General features: G+C 34.8%; 1 protein-coding gene across 23 annotated transcripts in view; it reads left to right on the top strand.

Moving 5' to 3' along the window:
• FAM133A (family with sequence similarity 133 member A) overlaps positions 1 to 14,820 on the top strand; it is an 83,080-nt gene that overhangs the window by 41,014 nt on the left and 27,246 nt on the right. For 3 of the 23 annotated variants that reach the window (XM_043895897.1, XM_043895877.1, XM_043895893.1), the window contains exon 3: positions 10,712 to 10,800. The exons of 17 other annotated variants lie outside the window; for them this stretch is intronic. The gene's annotated coding sequence lies outside the window, so the exon portion shown is untranslated. Of the gene's footprint in view, positions 1 to 9,760; positions 9,817 to 9,958; positions 9,975 to 10,711; positions 10,801 to 14,820 lie in introns of those variants that run through there. 3 more of the 23 variants (XM_043895891.1, XM_043895878.1, XM_043895895.1) reach the window with 2 other exon arrangements.

Below are 14,820 nucleotides of genomic sequence, written 5' to 3'. Positions count from 1 at the left end.
CCTCTCTACTAACACACACATATTTTTCCTGTTACAAAATAGTTATCCCATATACCTACTCTATGCACTTGTAAAAATTAGCCATATGATAAATTCCTAGAAATGAGAGTCCTGAAATAAACTGCCTGCTCATTTTACTCTTTGATACATAGTGCCAAACGTCTCTCCAGAAAAAATTATCACAATTTGCAATTACACCAACAATGCATCAGTTCATTTATTTAGTCATTCAACTATTATATTTTTGTGCCTGCCGTGTGCCAGGCACATGTGGTAGAGGATGATGATATAATGCTGAATAAAACTTACTGGGTGCATATCCTTTCATTTTTATAATTTTAGTTAAAATATATACTATGGAAACAATGATTTAAATCAATGAAGCTATGCTGTAAATATTCTACAAATTATTATTTTCCCTTAAAATGATGGACTTATTTTGTTAATGAAGGAACTTATATTTTATAGTACTTTAATGGTTTAATATACATGTTAAATTTTGTGCCAACAAGAATTAGTATTTTGAAGTGAGCAATGAGTTTGGGATTCAGATTTTTTAATGTATTTTTATTAGCTAGTTAATTTTCTGAGTATCACTTATTTGATAATCTTTCTGTCTCACACTTATTTGAAGTGCTACCTTTACGGTATTAACTAAATCATTTGGTTGTTTCTGAATTCTGTTTTCTGATCCATTCTCCATAAAGTTAGTTAAAGTGTTAGGTGCTCAGTCATGTCCAACTCTTTGCAACCCCATGGACTGTAGCATGCCAGGGTCTTCTGTCCATGGAATTCTCCAGGCAAGAATACTGGAGTAGGTAGCCATTCCCTTCTCCAGGGGATCTTCCCCACCCAGGGATCAAACCTAGGTCTCCTGCACTGTGGGCAGATTCTTTACCATCTGAGCCACCAGGGAAGCCTGATCCAATCTCCATAATTTATCTGCAAATAACTAAGGAGGCAGTTTTTAAAATAACTTTATCTTTTCTAGAAATGATATGGATTGAAAAAAGTCAGTATGTTGAATTCCAAAAAATAAATTTAAAATAACTCAAAATATGCTGATAGTCACCATTCTCATTTTAATAAACATCTCTAAGTTAATTTCTTATTATTATGCATTTGTATTTATTAGATTAGTGGTAAAATTGAAAGTCTTTCATTTGTTTATCATCCACTTTGGAATTGCTTATTCATATCCTTTGTTTTTCTGCTGAATTGAGAAAAAAATAATCAGTGGTTGAAATCCTAAGGGTGAAATAGTTTTGGCCTTGATTTAAGACATCTGTGACTCTTTTAGAAAATATCTCTCTTCTAATTTATGATATTGGACAAATATGGCTCAACCACAGCTTTCATTCTAAAATTACCTACTTAGAGCATTGTTTACATGCTTTTCAAGCATTAGTTTCTTAATCACTCACGCTGATACAGAAAAATTTGGAATGGAACAGGGAGAGTAAAAAGAGAAAAAATACTTGTGAAAAGAACCTCATACAAAGATACTATATTAATGAGCTATGCTGGCTTTTGATTGGAAGTATTTTTCCCCCAAGCCATAGATTTTAGGTGCCTTTATCTAACAATGGTCTATTTTTGATGTGCATGCACTACTTTAGATATCTCATGACACACTTATTTCTGTAGCTTTTTTTGGTCGATTAGTTAATTTTATAATGGCAGGTCCCTAAAAGAAAATATTGTATTCATATAATGAATTTAATTTACATATAATACCATATTTTTTCTATTTTAAGTATTAGTGCTAGTATATAATATGCTATTTTTCTACATAAGGCTATCTGTAAATTACTTGTATAGTGATATGATCTCTGTTCCATTGTTTTAAGATATTCTTTTGCTGGGTTAAATGTTCGTAGTTCTACATGAGATGGTTAAGACAGAATCTATTTCAGGTTGAACAGGACTCTTGGACGTCTCTTTATACTTTCCCTGTTTTGATCATACACACAATCCTACCCACCACCCCTGCCACACAAACACAATACATAATACACAATGAAAACTGCTTTAGCAGTATCTTTTGTTGTAGGTGTTTAAGAAGCCAAGCATTGAAACTTCATTTATTTTTGGACTTATTTTTTTTTTTTATTGTTCTTCTAGACAGACTTTTTCTGAGTTAAAAAAAATAGTTCTTTTTTTTTTCTCTTTTTTTTCCATTTATTTTTATTAGTTGGAGGTTAATTACTTTACAATATTGTAGTGGTTTTTGTCATATATTGACATGAATCAGCCATGACCCAGCAATCCCACTTCTGGGCATACACACCAAGGAAACCAGATCTGAAAGAGACACGTGCACCCCAATGTTCATTGCAGCACTGTTTATAATAGCCAGGACATGGAAGCAACCTAGATGCCCATCAGCAGATGAATGGATAAGGAAGCTGTGGTACATATACACCATGGAATATTACTCAGCCATTTAAAAGAATTCATTTGAATCAGTTCTAATAAAACAGTTCTTTTTAAAACAATTTTACTGAAGTACAGTTGACCCTGCAACAACAGTTTTGAGCTGCATGGACCCACACGTTTTTTTTTTTTTTTCCCAATAAGTATCATAGTACTACACAAGCCACTGTTAGTTGAATCCCAGGATGAAAAGCTGTGGATACTATGGCACGCTATAAAGCTATACACAAGATTTTTGACTGCACAGAGGATCAGCACCCCTACCCCCAGAGTTGTTCAAGGGACTGTAAAAGACATACAATCATACATAAAGTGTGCAGTTTGCTAATTTTTTAAATTTATTTATTTTAATTGGAGGCCAATTAATTTATAATATTTTAGTGGTTTTGTCATACATTGACATGAATCAGCCATGGGTGTACATGTGTTCCCCATCCTGTACCCTTCTCCCATATCACTCCCCATCCCATCCCTCTGGGTCATCCCAGTGCATCAGCCCTGAGCACCGTGTCTCATGCATTGAACCTGGACTGGCGATCTGTTTCACATATGATAATGTACATGTTTTAGTGCTATTCTCTCAAATCATCCCACCCTCGCATTCTCCCACAGAGTCCAAAACACTCTTCTATACATCTGTGTCTCTTTTGCTGTCTCACATGTAAGATTATCATTACCATTTTTCTAAATTCAATATATATGCACTAGTATACTGTGTTGGTGTTTTCTTTCTGGCTTACTTCACTCTGTATAATAGGCTCCAGTCTCATCCACCTCATTAGAACTGATTCAAATGTATTATTTTTAATGGCTGAGTATTCCATTGTGGATATGTACCACAACTTTCTTATCCATTCGTCTGCTGATGGGCATCTAGGTTTCTATAACTTTTATTTTTAAGAAACTTGATTTAGTAAACATATCAAACTTTGTGCCAGTAAACATGCATAATATTTTCTGACACAAATGGAATATGCCCCTGTAACATTTGATTTTTAAAAGGAACTATTTGTAAATTACATTTCTGGCATTATAGCCTTGCCTGCATGGAATTTAAGAGAACAGTTACAATAGAAGAGAAGGAAAATTGGTTAGTAATTTGGATACTTGTTCTAATGCTACTTTTCAACTTAAAAAATAGCAAAAATTGTTCAAAAATGTAAATCCATATCACAGAAGAGCACTTTTACAAGGCCACTCAAGAATCTTTTGCCCACAATACTCATGGGAAGAATTATCACACAAAAATTCTAGTAAAGTAAACCTTTTAAACTGCAAATTTGGAAGCATTTTATTTCATTCTGCTAAAAAGGGAGGAAAAATTTTTAAAGTTTTGACTGGTAAGCGATGTTCATGCATTTATATATGACTACAAAAACTGTTTCTAAATTTTATATTATATTTGGACAATATAGAACAAGCCCAAATGATATTTTCTGTAATTTTTTCATCCAGAATACCCAAATATATTTAATTAATTATATTACATGCATCCTCTGAGAAAAAGAAAAGTCTTAAGGAGTTGTAAATATTTTTGCTGGTGGAAACAAATATGTATTCCACAGCTCTTCAGAGGTGATTGTGTCAAACAACATACACACCATTTTAAAAATCCTCTCAGAATTTAAGAGTAGAATCTCAATAATAATCAAATTTCAGCATTTGATTTCCTTAGTGAGACTTTATGACCTAAGTGATTTTGGCGTAGGTTTGGGCGTCAGAATTGCTAGGCTGAATCTTGGTTACTCCTCTTACTAGTTGTATTAGACATTGGGCAGGCTACCTCACTTTTATTACTTCTATTCTCCCTCTCTAAAATGGGGCTGAAATATCACACAGATCTCAAATTCAGTATTATTTGCTAGTTTTCATAATATTATCTTTGATCAAGATTGTGTGTAAAGAAACATTTCTTACTATGTAGTCTTAAGCCACTCATAGCATTTCTTTCTGAATATGCTGTGACTTGTATTTTGGAAGCAGCATGTGCTATTTCACTTCAGTCTTGTCCGACTCTTTGGAAGCAGCATGCTGCTGCTGCTGCTGCTAAGTCACTTCAGTCATGTCTGACTCTGTGAGACCCCATAGATGGCAGCCCACCAGGATCCCCCATCCCTGGGATTCTCCAGGCAAGAACACTGGAGTGGGTTGCCATTTCCTTCTCCAATGCACTGAAGTGAAAAGTGAAAGTGAAGTCACTCAGTGGTGTCTGACTCTTAGCGACCCCGTGGACTGCAGCCTACCAGGCTCCTCCGTCCATGGGATTTTCCAGGCAAGAGTACTGGAGTGGGGTGCCATTGCCTTCTCCATTGGAAGCAGCATAGGACTCTACAAATAGAGATTTTCCAACTCTAACATGCATGAGGGTGGAAATTTTATGACTGTCAGCAACTCCTTGATAATAGTAATATTAGGTCTTAATAGTTCTAAAGTCAAATAGTCACTCATCCTGCTTGGCATTGTGTGCCTACAGAATATCTCCTATTATTTCAAAGGAAAATAAATCATCACAATTTTAAATAAAATTCAAACCAAGTATCATTTTAGTATTTTACAGCACATGCAGCCCCTTTTCTTTCTTGAGAGCTTTCAGACTTGTTGATAGTCCTAAATTATACATCTTCATTATTTAAATCTCAGACTCATATTTTATATTTATTTTTCATATCTTTTATTTTTATACCATTATGAAGGTTAAAAGTATAAAATTTGCATACCATTAATTACATAAATTTTAAAACATAATAAAAAATAACTCCCAATGTGTCAAATAATGACTTCTGCTCTTGATATTTAAATGTATATATATATATACATTTACTTTTTACATGTTGGTTAATTTTAGCATACTATGCATCATGACTTACTTTTAAATACTCACATAGTACTTTAGATGTCCTATCTCATTTCTATTTCTTAGAGTATTGGTGTCAAATCTAATGAACAGCTGGTGGAAAATATAGTCCTAATTGGAGACAAAACAGATTTTAGAGATCTTTTAGTCCAATCTTCTTATACAGACTGGGGAAACTGAGGCCTTCCTTATTGGATGGACATTCTAGGACTTTACATATATTTGTTACCACAGACAATTCTGCAGTTAACACACTTTTACTTGTATTATTATGTATTCAAAAAGTGATTTTCTCAAATGTTAATGGCTTTGGTTTAGAGCAATTTAAGGAGTAAATAAAGATTGTTCACATCCTCTAATAATGGATAATTACCCTAACCATAAGCACTGTGTAGTAAGTATACATAGTTGTCACTAAATGATAATAAATAATTGTATTTATCACCTTCAGGTATCAGACACTGAAATAAGTGCTTTACTTTTACTGTTTAATGAACCCATTTGAGGTTCATTATTATCCTCATACTATCTTTGTTTGATATCCTCATCTCACCCTTAGTACTTACTATATCTTCAGTGAGGAGACTGAGTAACTTGTTGAAGGTCAAATAGTTTATAATCAGAAAAGCTCAGATGTGAAAACAGATGATTTGATTCCAGAAGTTGAGTTCTTAACCACTCTACTACACCATCTTTAAGGAACAAAAGTGAATGAACTCCTCAACAGGAGTTTGCTCCTCGACTCCTAGAACTGGAGTTAAATGACAGCCCTGACCATTCTTCCATCCTTCTGTAATAGTTATGTCCTCTTGGTATTAGCAACTTTAGGGGCATCAGTTGGAGAAGGCAATGGCACCCCACTCCAGTACTCTTGCCCGGAAAACCCCATGGACAGAGGAGGCTGGTAGGCTGCAGTCCATGGGGTCTCAAAGAGTTGGACACGACTGAGCAACTTCACTTTCACTTTTCACTTTCATGCATTGGAGAAGGAAATGGCAACCCACTCCAGTGTTCTTGCCTGGAGAATCCCAGGGACGGCAGAGCCTGGTGGGCTGCCGTCTATGGGGTTGCACAGAGTTGGACACAATTGAAGTGACTTAGCAGCAGCAGCAGCATGGGCGTCAGTACTCAAGTTCCTCTGACTTACACAAGAGATTTAGCTTGAACTGACAGGGTATACTGGAACAAGCTAGTTTAATGAAAAAGATGGTTTTCATTAAATTTAACATGCCTAATGACTTTATTTGGTTAACAGCCAAACACTGGGAGATCAGAGTTTAAAGTAAATACCAAAGTATTCAATCCACAATTAAATGAATATTATACTAGGAATTTTTGCATTTAGTATCCCCAGCAGCAGAGGAACTTGTATTTCTGCTGCTAATCTGTGTAAATTATTTATTCATATGTGTAAAGGCTCAATAAGTGCTATCTATTATTATGCCATTCACAGGACCACATAGGGTTCTTGTCCCAGTTAAATAAGGATGTTCCAGGGCCAAGGTTAATGAGATTAATCAACTTACAATGCTATGTTTTATATATTCAACTTAGAAAATAAGTTGAATTTGCCTTATAACCCAAAGTAATGTTTTGTCAGGGTGAGAACTTATATCCTTGGGTTAGTTATTCTCCACTGGGGCAGGCTTTTCAGTTAAATGACATGCTTGTTGTTGTTTAGTTGCTAAGTAATGCCCCACTCTTTACAACTCCTTGGACTGTAGCCTGCCAGACTCCTCTGTCCGTAGAATTCCCCAGGCAAGAATACTGGAGTGGGTAGCCATTCCCTTTTCCAGGGGATCTTCTCGATCCAGGGATTGAATCCAGGCCTCCCACATTGCAAGTTGATTCAGTACCATCTGAGCCACCAATGCTTCAGCAAATCTAGTTAGTACTAATACTTCCAAGGTGAAGATAGCTAATACTTCACTGTTCTCTAACTCATCAATGAAAGAGAAGCAGGGAAATTGCATCATGACTGACTGCAAGTGAGTAAATGAACAAGATAGCTAATTAGGCCATTGTTTTAATTATCAAAAAGCTACTTAATACAGAGAAAGAAATGAAATGGAACCATAAATTCTCCAGATTTATAATTTTGTTTTAGTGACTCTCTTAAAATTGTTGTAACCAAAATTTCAAACTTATGATATCGAGCAGTTTTGTTTCTCTTGTTTTATAACCAGTGTTTGTCTATCTAAAAGGCTAAGCATTGTTTGTTTAGAGATAATCAAATGTTCTAATTAATACAATTTCATTATCTAGCATCATGAGACTTTATCTTGACTTCTCTGGAAGGAAGATTAAAGATGACTTAAAGACAGAATTACATGAATTATTAGACTAAATGGCCTATCTGCTTGCAGCGCTCTCCATGCTGTTCCTTAGCTTCTAATACATAGTTTTTTGAAGAAAATTCCTGAAAATACTTACCTTATCCCTGTTCTAATCCCAAAGTTTTGGTGATATTCCACTGTCTGGAGTCAGATCTGTGCATGTAAGCCTAAGCTGTGTCTTTTACCCTCTGGTGACCTTGTGCAAATTTTTCGATTCCCTTTGCCCCAGTTTCATCATCTGTAAAATGAGGATAACAGTACCTTCCTCATAGAAACATGGTGAGCTTTAAGTAGCATAATACATGTAAAATACTTTGAATGTGGTGAATGCTCCATCAGTGAATTCTAACTTCCTTACCAAACTTATCTTCTCCAGGAATGCTTACCCAGTAGAATGTAGTTCTTTAACTCTTCAGTTATTTCAGGGCTTATTTACTAAAGCCATATTAAAGTTTTATATATGTTTTGAAAAACATTTTAATGGAGCCACATAGATCATTTCTTTTGCAAACCTGTTCTTTCCCCAAGTATATTTTAAATTTCCCTAGTACAGGACGTGAGATGTTTTCTTATATGTAACTCTCCATCTTCACACAGATTATTTGCTCTGCACAAGAATACACTTAGTACTAATAAACCAACTTCTGAAACTAGTGAACTGGCTTTCTGAGATCAAGAGTGTTAGTACTTGCTGCTGAAGTTTTTATTGCCTCTATTTTTCTTTAAAAATTGTGCCATACCCTAATGTGCCAAATTTACTGCTGCATACCTGCCATGCAGCAAATCACATTAATTTAGTACATTTTCAATATTTAAAGAATTAGTGTTTTAGCAACCAAATCTTAAATAGGAGCACTTCACACACTTATAGCTAGGAGACTATGCAGTCTTTAGAAGAAAAATTGTGGAATTTAATGAGGATCTAGAGTATTAAATTCAAATGTCTATGTACTTAACCTTCTGTTTCATTAGTATTTTCTTTCATAAGACAAGATTTCTAAAAAATAATTATCTGAAAATTGTTTTACAAATAATAGGCATTAAAACAAAAATATATACTGAAGTATCAGAGCATCTTTTTTCAATAAATTGTACTCTGGATATCATTAAAAAAACTATTCAGTATGTTTCAGTTAAGTAAGATGAGTAAGCTCTAAAGATCTGTTGTATGATATTGTACATATTGTCAACAATAGTGTATTGTATGCTTAAAATTTGTTAAGAGGATATATCTCATGTTAAGGGTTCTTACCACAATAAAATATTTTTTAAAAAAAGACTACTCTGAGAACCAGATTTTGTTTGTTTTCAGAGCCTTGCTGTGTTAATTAAGCATGTAATATGTCACATTGAATTTTCCTTACTTGTAGCATATTTAGAAACAAATTTACCAATTCCTGCATTACTTATAAGATGCTTTTCTTTGACAAGTCATGTTTTTCTTTAACACAAAATCCAGTTATGGAAGTCTTTAAATGATTAGGAAAATGCCAGAAACTAGGACTTGAGAACACATCTGCCTTGGTAACAACAAAAGAGCTGGTTATCAATGCGTGCAAATATGCCCAGAGTAGAGTGTCAAATGAAAAAGGCAAGTTGCAAAACAGTATCATCAGTATGATTTGTCTATATAAAAATGCATATAAAAAGGTGTATATATGGAGTGTGCATGTGTATATGGGATTCTCTGGTTCAGTTCAGTTCAGTTGCTCAGTCGTGTCCGGTATTTTCATGTTCATAGAAAACTTTACAAAAATATACGCACCAAACTGATCTAATTAGAAGGAAAAGCTTTAACTTTTTGTTTTCTATTCTGAAGCCCTTCTTGAATTTTAAACAATGAGCACATATTATTTTTATAACTAAAAAGAAAAAAATATTGCAGTGACAATGAATAACATTGTTTAAATAAGTTTGCATTGTATTTTAGTCAAACAAGGTTTCTACAAAGAGTGTGAGTACTGTCCCAATTATTACTTTTGCAAAGTAGGAAGCAGCTTTTGCTTGAGCCATACTCATATAGCCTGATCTGTATACATTTCTTTCATTCAAATTGTTTCCATTCCACTTATTTCAAAACTCATATCCTATTGACTTGTACAGCTGTTTTTTTAATTAATTTTTTTTATTGAAGGATAATTGCTTTACAGAATTTTGTTGTTTTCTGTCAAACCTCAACATGATTCAGCCGTAAGTATACATATATCCCCTCCCTTTTGAACTTCCCTCCCATCTCCCTCCCCATCCCACCCCTCTAGGTTGAAACAGAGCCCCCCCCCCCCCCCCCGTTTGAGTTTCCTGAGCTATAGAGCAAATTCCTGTTGGCTATCTATTTTACATATGGTAATGTAAGTTTCCATGTTACTTTTTTCATATATCTCACCCTCTCCTCTCCTCTCCCCATGTACAGCTATTTTTAATGGAGAAAATGATTCTTGCTTCTAGAGGCTCAGGTTGCCTGGAAAATGAAGACCATGAGTAGACTAACCATTCTTCTGAGCCGTTTATTTTTAACTTTATGGGGAAAACTTAGGCCAATTCTTACAAATAACTGTTTGGATTTTGTGATATCCTTTCCTTCCTGTGGCTTTGTGATGATTTGAAGAAATTTAAAGCCATAAAATATTGCTTGATCATAAAATTACTAAGCAAAGTGCATTTTTTCAAGTGATGTATACAGAGTTTAACTACAAATGATGTGAATTTGCTTGTAAGTTTATAATATGCTTACTATGAGATTCTGTTTAATTCAGTAAAAGACATATGCTTACTGTACTGAAATTTAAAATCACTGAACCAAAGTCATTATAAAATAGTAAAAATTAATAGGATGCACATTTTAGAGATAAAGCTATGACAATTGATAAAGTATTCTATTTACTATTCCCTTCTGTACTCTCTTGCTTTCTGTCATTTCACTGTTTCAAACCACTGTTATTTTCCATCTGAATTATTTACCTCATCCTTGTTATCTATCTCCCTACTTCAAGCTCTCTTCCTTCTCTTCTAGCCTATACTATGTTGTGAAGCTAACCTTTCTAAAATGCCATTTTCATCATATTTTACCCTTCTTGAAACTCTGCAGTGAATCTTCATTGAAAGGCAGAGTGGTGAAGGGAAAAAAAAAAACAAAACAGAAGTTTTGAAGTCAGACAAACTTGGGTTTGAGTCTTGGTAAGTAATTTTTTAGAAATTAAGATTCGAGTCAAATATACCCATATTTACCAGTTGCTAGCTGTATGGCCTTGGAATGTTACTTAATCTCATCAACCCACAGCCTCTTTATCAGTGAAAAGTGGAAAATAATACATAACTAATTCATAACAGTGAAAAAGTATTAGTTGCTCAGTCATGTTCAACTCTTTGCAACCCCATGGACTGTAGCTCGCCAGACTCCCCTGTCCATGGAATTCTCCATGCAAGGATACTAGAGTGGAGAGCCATTCCCTTCTCTAGGGAAACTTCCTGACCCAGGGATCGAACCCAGGTCTCCTGTTTGACAGGCCGATTCTTCACAATCTGAGCCATGAGGGAAGCCCAACTAATTGCTAATAATAACATATCACTTAGGACTTTTCAGCTACAAGCCGTATAAAACAACTCTGGCTGTTTTACTCAAAATTTAATTCATTGGAAAATAACAAGGTTTCACAGAATCTGTGGAAGATTGGTGAGTCAGGTCTGGAAGCAGGCAGGAACTGAAGTAGCTCTAGGTACCTTAGGAAGGAGAAAACACAGGACCTCATAACCAAAGTAGTCTAATCATGATGTTTAGGATGAGATAAACTGAAACTTCAATCACTTTCAATTTAATTGTTTGTCCTTTCACTACAATAGGGTAAGGCTTCTAGTTATAGTCCCATTAGATTCTTCTCAAGAGAAAATCAGAGTGCTAGGAGAATGAGGAAATGGATGCCCAATATCCAACATACAACAATTGCCAGCTGTGTATGTAAACCACCAGTCACATATTAGGTGCTCAGTAAATGGCTATTTTAACAGAATTATGTCTGGAAAACTTAATCAGGCCTTCATGGCTGTTCAGTTTCTGACCTTAATCAACTTTTTAAACTTAATTTTCTCCCCAATTCTCTACATAAACCTTGAATTCTCATTTCTTTCCTTCTCACTTAATCCATTTTCACTGCCTGAAATATTCTCAACCTCTCTCACTTTTTAATTTCCAATTCATCTCTTGAAAGACTCAGTTTAGCTCTTTTTCTGGTCCCAGAATCACTGATTTTGTTTCCTCATTTCTCTTAATCATGCATTGCTTCTTGACATCTTTTTTGAATGGTAGTCTTATATTGCTAAATCTTCACATTCCCAGCTGGATTATACATTCCTTCATAAGAGAGATTATGTATCATATATTTATTTGCTTCCTTGATGACACTGAACCCAGTGCCTTACACATAGTAGGTGCTCATAAACTTATGATAAATGAGTGCAAGAATGTAAATTATTAATTTAAATTGAAACGTTCATTTAATGATCACCTTCTGTATACTCAGCACTGTGGTGATTATTTTGAGAATGTAGGGAAAAAAAAACACATTGAAAGTTGCCTTTGTAGGTTACAGTTTAATTTACAAGCAAAAAAAATAAAAGCGTGAAGTACCAAAAGTGCAGTTATATTAATAAGTAAAACATATCATGATAAGATGTTATATATTGGTACTGTGTATGAGAAGATACAAAAAGCAGGAATAACTAATAGTTATGGAAAATTTGAGAAGGAAGTCTTATTGAGGTGGAGAAGTGGAGTTAGCAAGAAGTTTTTGTTATTCAGTTGCTCAATCATGTACGACTGACTATTTGCAACCCCATAGGCTGTAGCACACCAGGCTTCCCTGTCCTTCACCATCTCCCAGAGCTTTCTCAGACTCCTGTCCATTGAGTCAGTGATGCCATCCAGCCATCCCAACCTCTGTCATCCCCTTCTTCTCCTGCTTTCTAGCATCAGGGTCTTTTCCAATGATTCAGCTCTTCGCATCAGGTGGCCAAAGTATTGGAGTTTCAGCCTCAGCATCAGTCCTTCCAATGAATATTCAGGACTGATTTCCTTTAGGATGGATTGTTTGGATCTCCTTGCTGTCCAAGGGACTCTCAAGAGTCTTCTCTGGCACCAGAGTTCAAAAGCATCAATTCTTCAGCACTTAGCCATCTTTATGGTTCAACTCAAACATCCATACATGACTATTGGACTACTGAAAAAAAACCATAGCTTTGACTATATGGATCTCTGTCAGCAAAGTGATGTATTAGCTTTTTTTTTTTTTTTTTTTTTGCTTATCTTTTATTTATTTTTTCCCATTTATTTTTATTAGTTGGAGGCTAATTACAATATTTTAGTGGTTTTTGCCATACATTGACATGAATCAGCCATAGATTTTTCATATGCTGTCTAGGTTTGTCATAGCTTTTCTTCCAAGGAGCAAGCATCTTTTAATTTCATGGCCGTAGTCATCATCTACAGTGATTTTGGAGCCCAAGAAAATAAAGTCTGTCACTGTTTTCATTGGTTCCCCATCTATTTGCCATGAAATGATGGGACCAGATACCATGATCTTAGTTTTTTTCTAATGTTGAGTTTTAAGCCAGTTTTTCATTCTCCTATTTCACTTTCATCAAGAGGCTCTTTAGTTCCTCTTTGCCTTCTGCCATAAGGGTGGTGTCGTCTGCATGACAGGTTTTTGATGTTTCTCCCTGCAGTCTTGATTCTAGCTTGTGCTTCATCCAGCTCAATATTTTGCATGATGTACACTTCATAGAAGTTAAATAAGCAGGGTTTTAATATACAACCTTGACATACTCTTTCCCAATTTTGAACCAGTCCATTGTTCCATGTCCAGTTCTAGCTGTTGCTTCTTGACCTGCATATAGGTTTCTCAGGAGGCAAGTGTGGTGGTCTGGTATTCCCATCTCTAAGAATTTTCCAGTTTGTTGTGATTCACACAATCAAAAGCTTTAATGTAGTCAATGGAGCAGAAGTAGATGTTTTTCTGGAATTTTCTTGCTTTTTCTATGATCCAGTGGATGTTGGCAATTTGATCTCTGGTTCTTCTGCCTTTTCTAGATTCAGCTTGAACATCTGGAGTTCAGTTTGTGTCCTGTTAAAGCCTCACTTTGAGAATTTTGAGCGTTACTTTGCTAGTGTGTGAAATGAGTGCATTTTTGCATTAGTTTGTACATTCTTCAGCACTGCCTTTCTTCCTAGCAGGAAGTAGTCTGAAACATAAATGGATATATGAAACCAGAACTGGGAAAAGGCTTAGCAATTGGGGCTGGAGATACAGGCTTGTGATTCATTTTTTTTGTAAGCAGTGTTAGTGTAAATGGAGAAATTATGAAAATTAGTACATAGAGTAAGCCTAAGAAAAGCCATATAGGTGCCATAAAGGAAGTCCACCAAATTCTTCCATTTAAAACATCCCTGTGTTTTCTAAAACAGATTTTTTTGAATTTAGTATGAAAAAGTGAAAAAGTGGAAGTATTAGTCATTCAGTCATGTCTGACTCTTTGCGACCCCATGAACTGTAGCTTGCCAGGCTCCTCTGTCCATGGAATTCTCTAGGCAAAAATGCTTTCACTTTTTCATACTACATTTCAATACATACTATAAAATTTATTCTTTTCAATGTATAATTCAGTGGTTTTAGTAGATTAGTAGAATTGTGCAACAATCATCACAATTCAGTTTTAAAATTTTTCCATCATCCAAAAATTCTGTGAGACCCATTAGCAGTAAATCTCTTCTCCCATCCTCAGGCTTAAGCAAATACTCTTCTGTTTTCTTTCTGTGTAAATTTGCCTTTTCTGTACATTTAATATAAATGGAATAATATAATATGTGGTCCATTGTGCCTAGCTTCTTACACTGAGCATATTTTTAAGGTGTAGCATGTATCAATAACTTGTTCCTTTTAATTGATTAATAATATTCCATTGTGTAAATATAGCACAATTTGTTCATCCATTTACTAGATGCTGGACATTTACATTTTTTCCATTTTTTTCTTTTTATGGGTAATGCTTCTGTGAATAGTGACAACATGCCTCTGTGTGGACATATAATTTTATTTCTTCTGGTTAGAGGGCATAAAATAAAATGACTATTATATGGGAAAATTTTGTTTAACTTATTAAAAAACTGTCAAAATGTTTACCAAAGTGTCTGTACCATGTTATATT

This window comes from Cervus elaphus, chromosome X (genome assembly GCF_910594005.1).
Source record: "Cervus elaphus chromosome X, mCerEla1.1, whole genome shotgun sequence".
Taxonomy (NCBI): Eukaryota; Metazoa; Chordata; class Mammalia; order Artiodactyla; family Cervidae; genus Cervus; species Cervus elaphus.
This window is presented reverse-complemented; position numbering and strand designations above follow the sequence as displayed.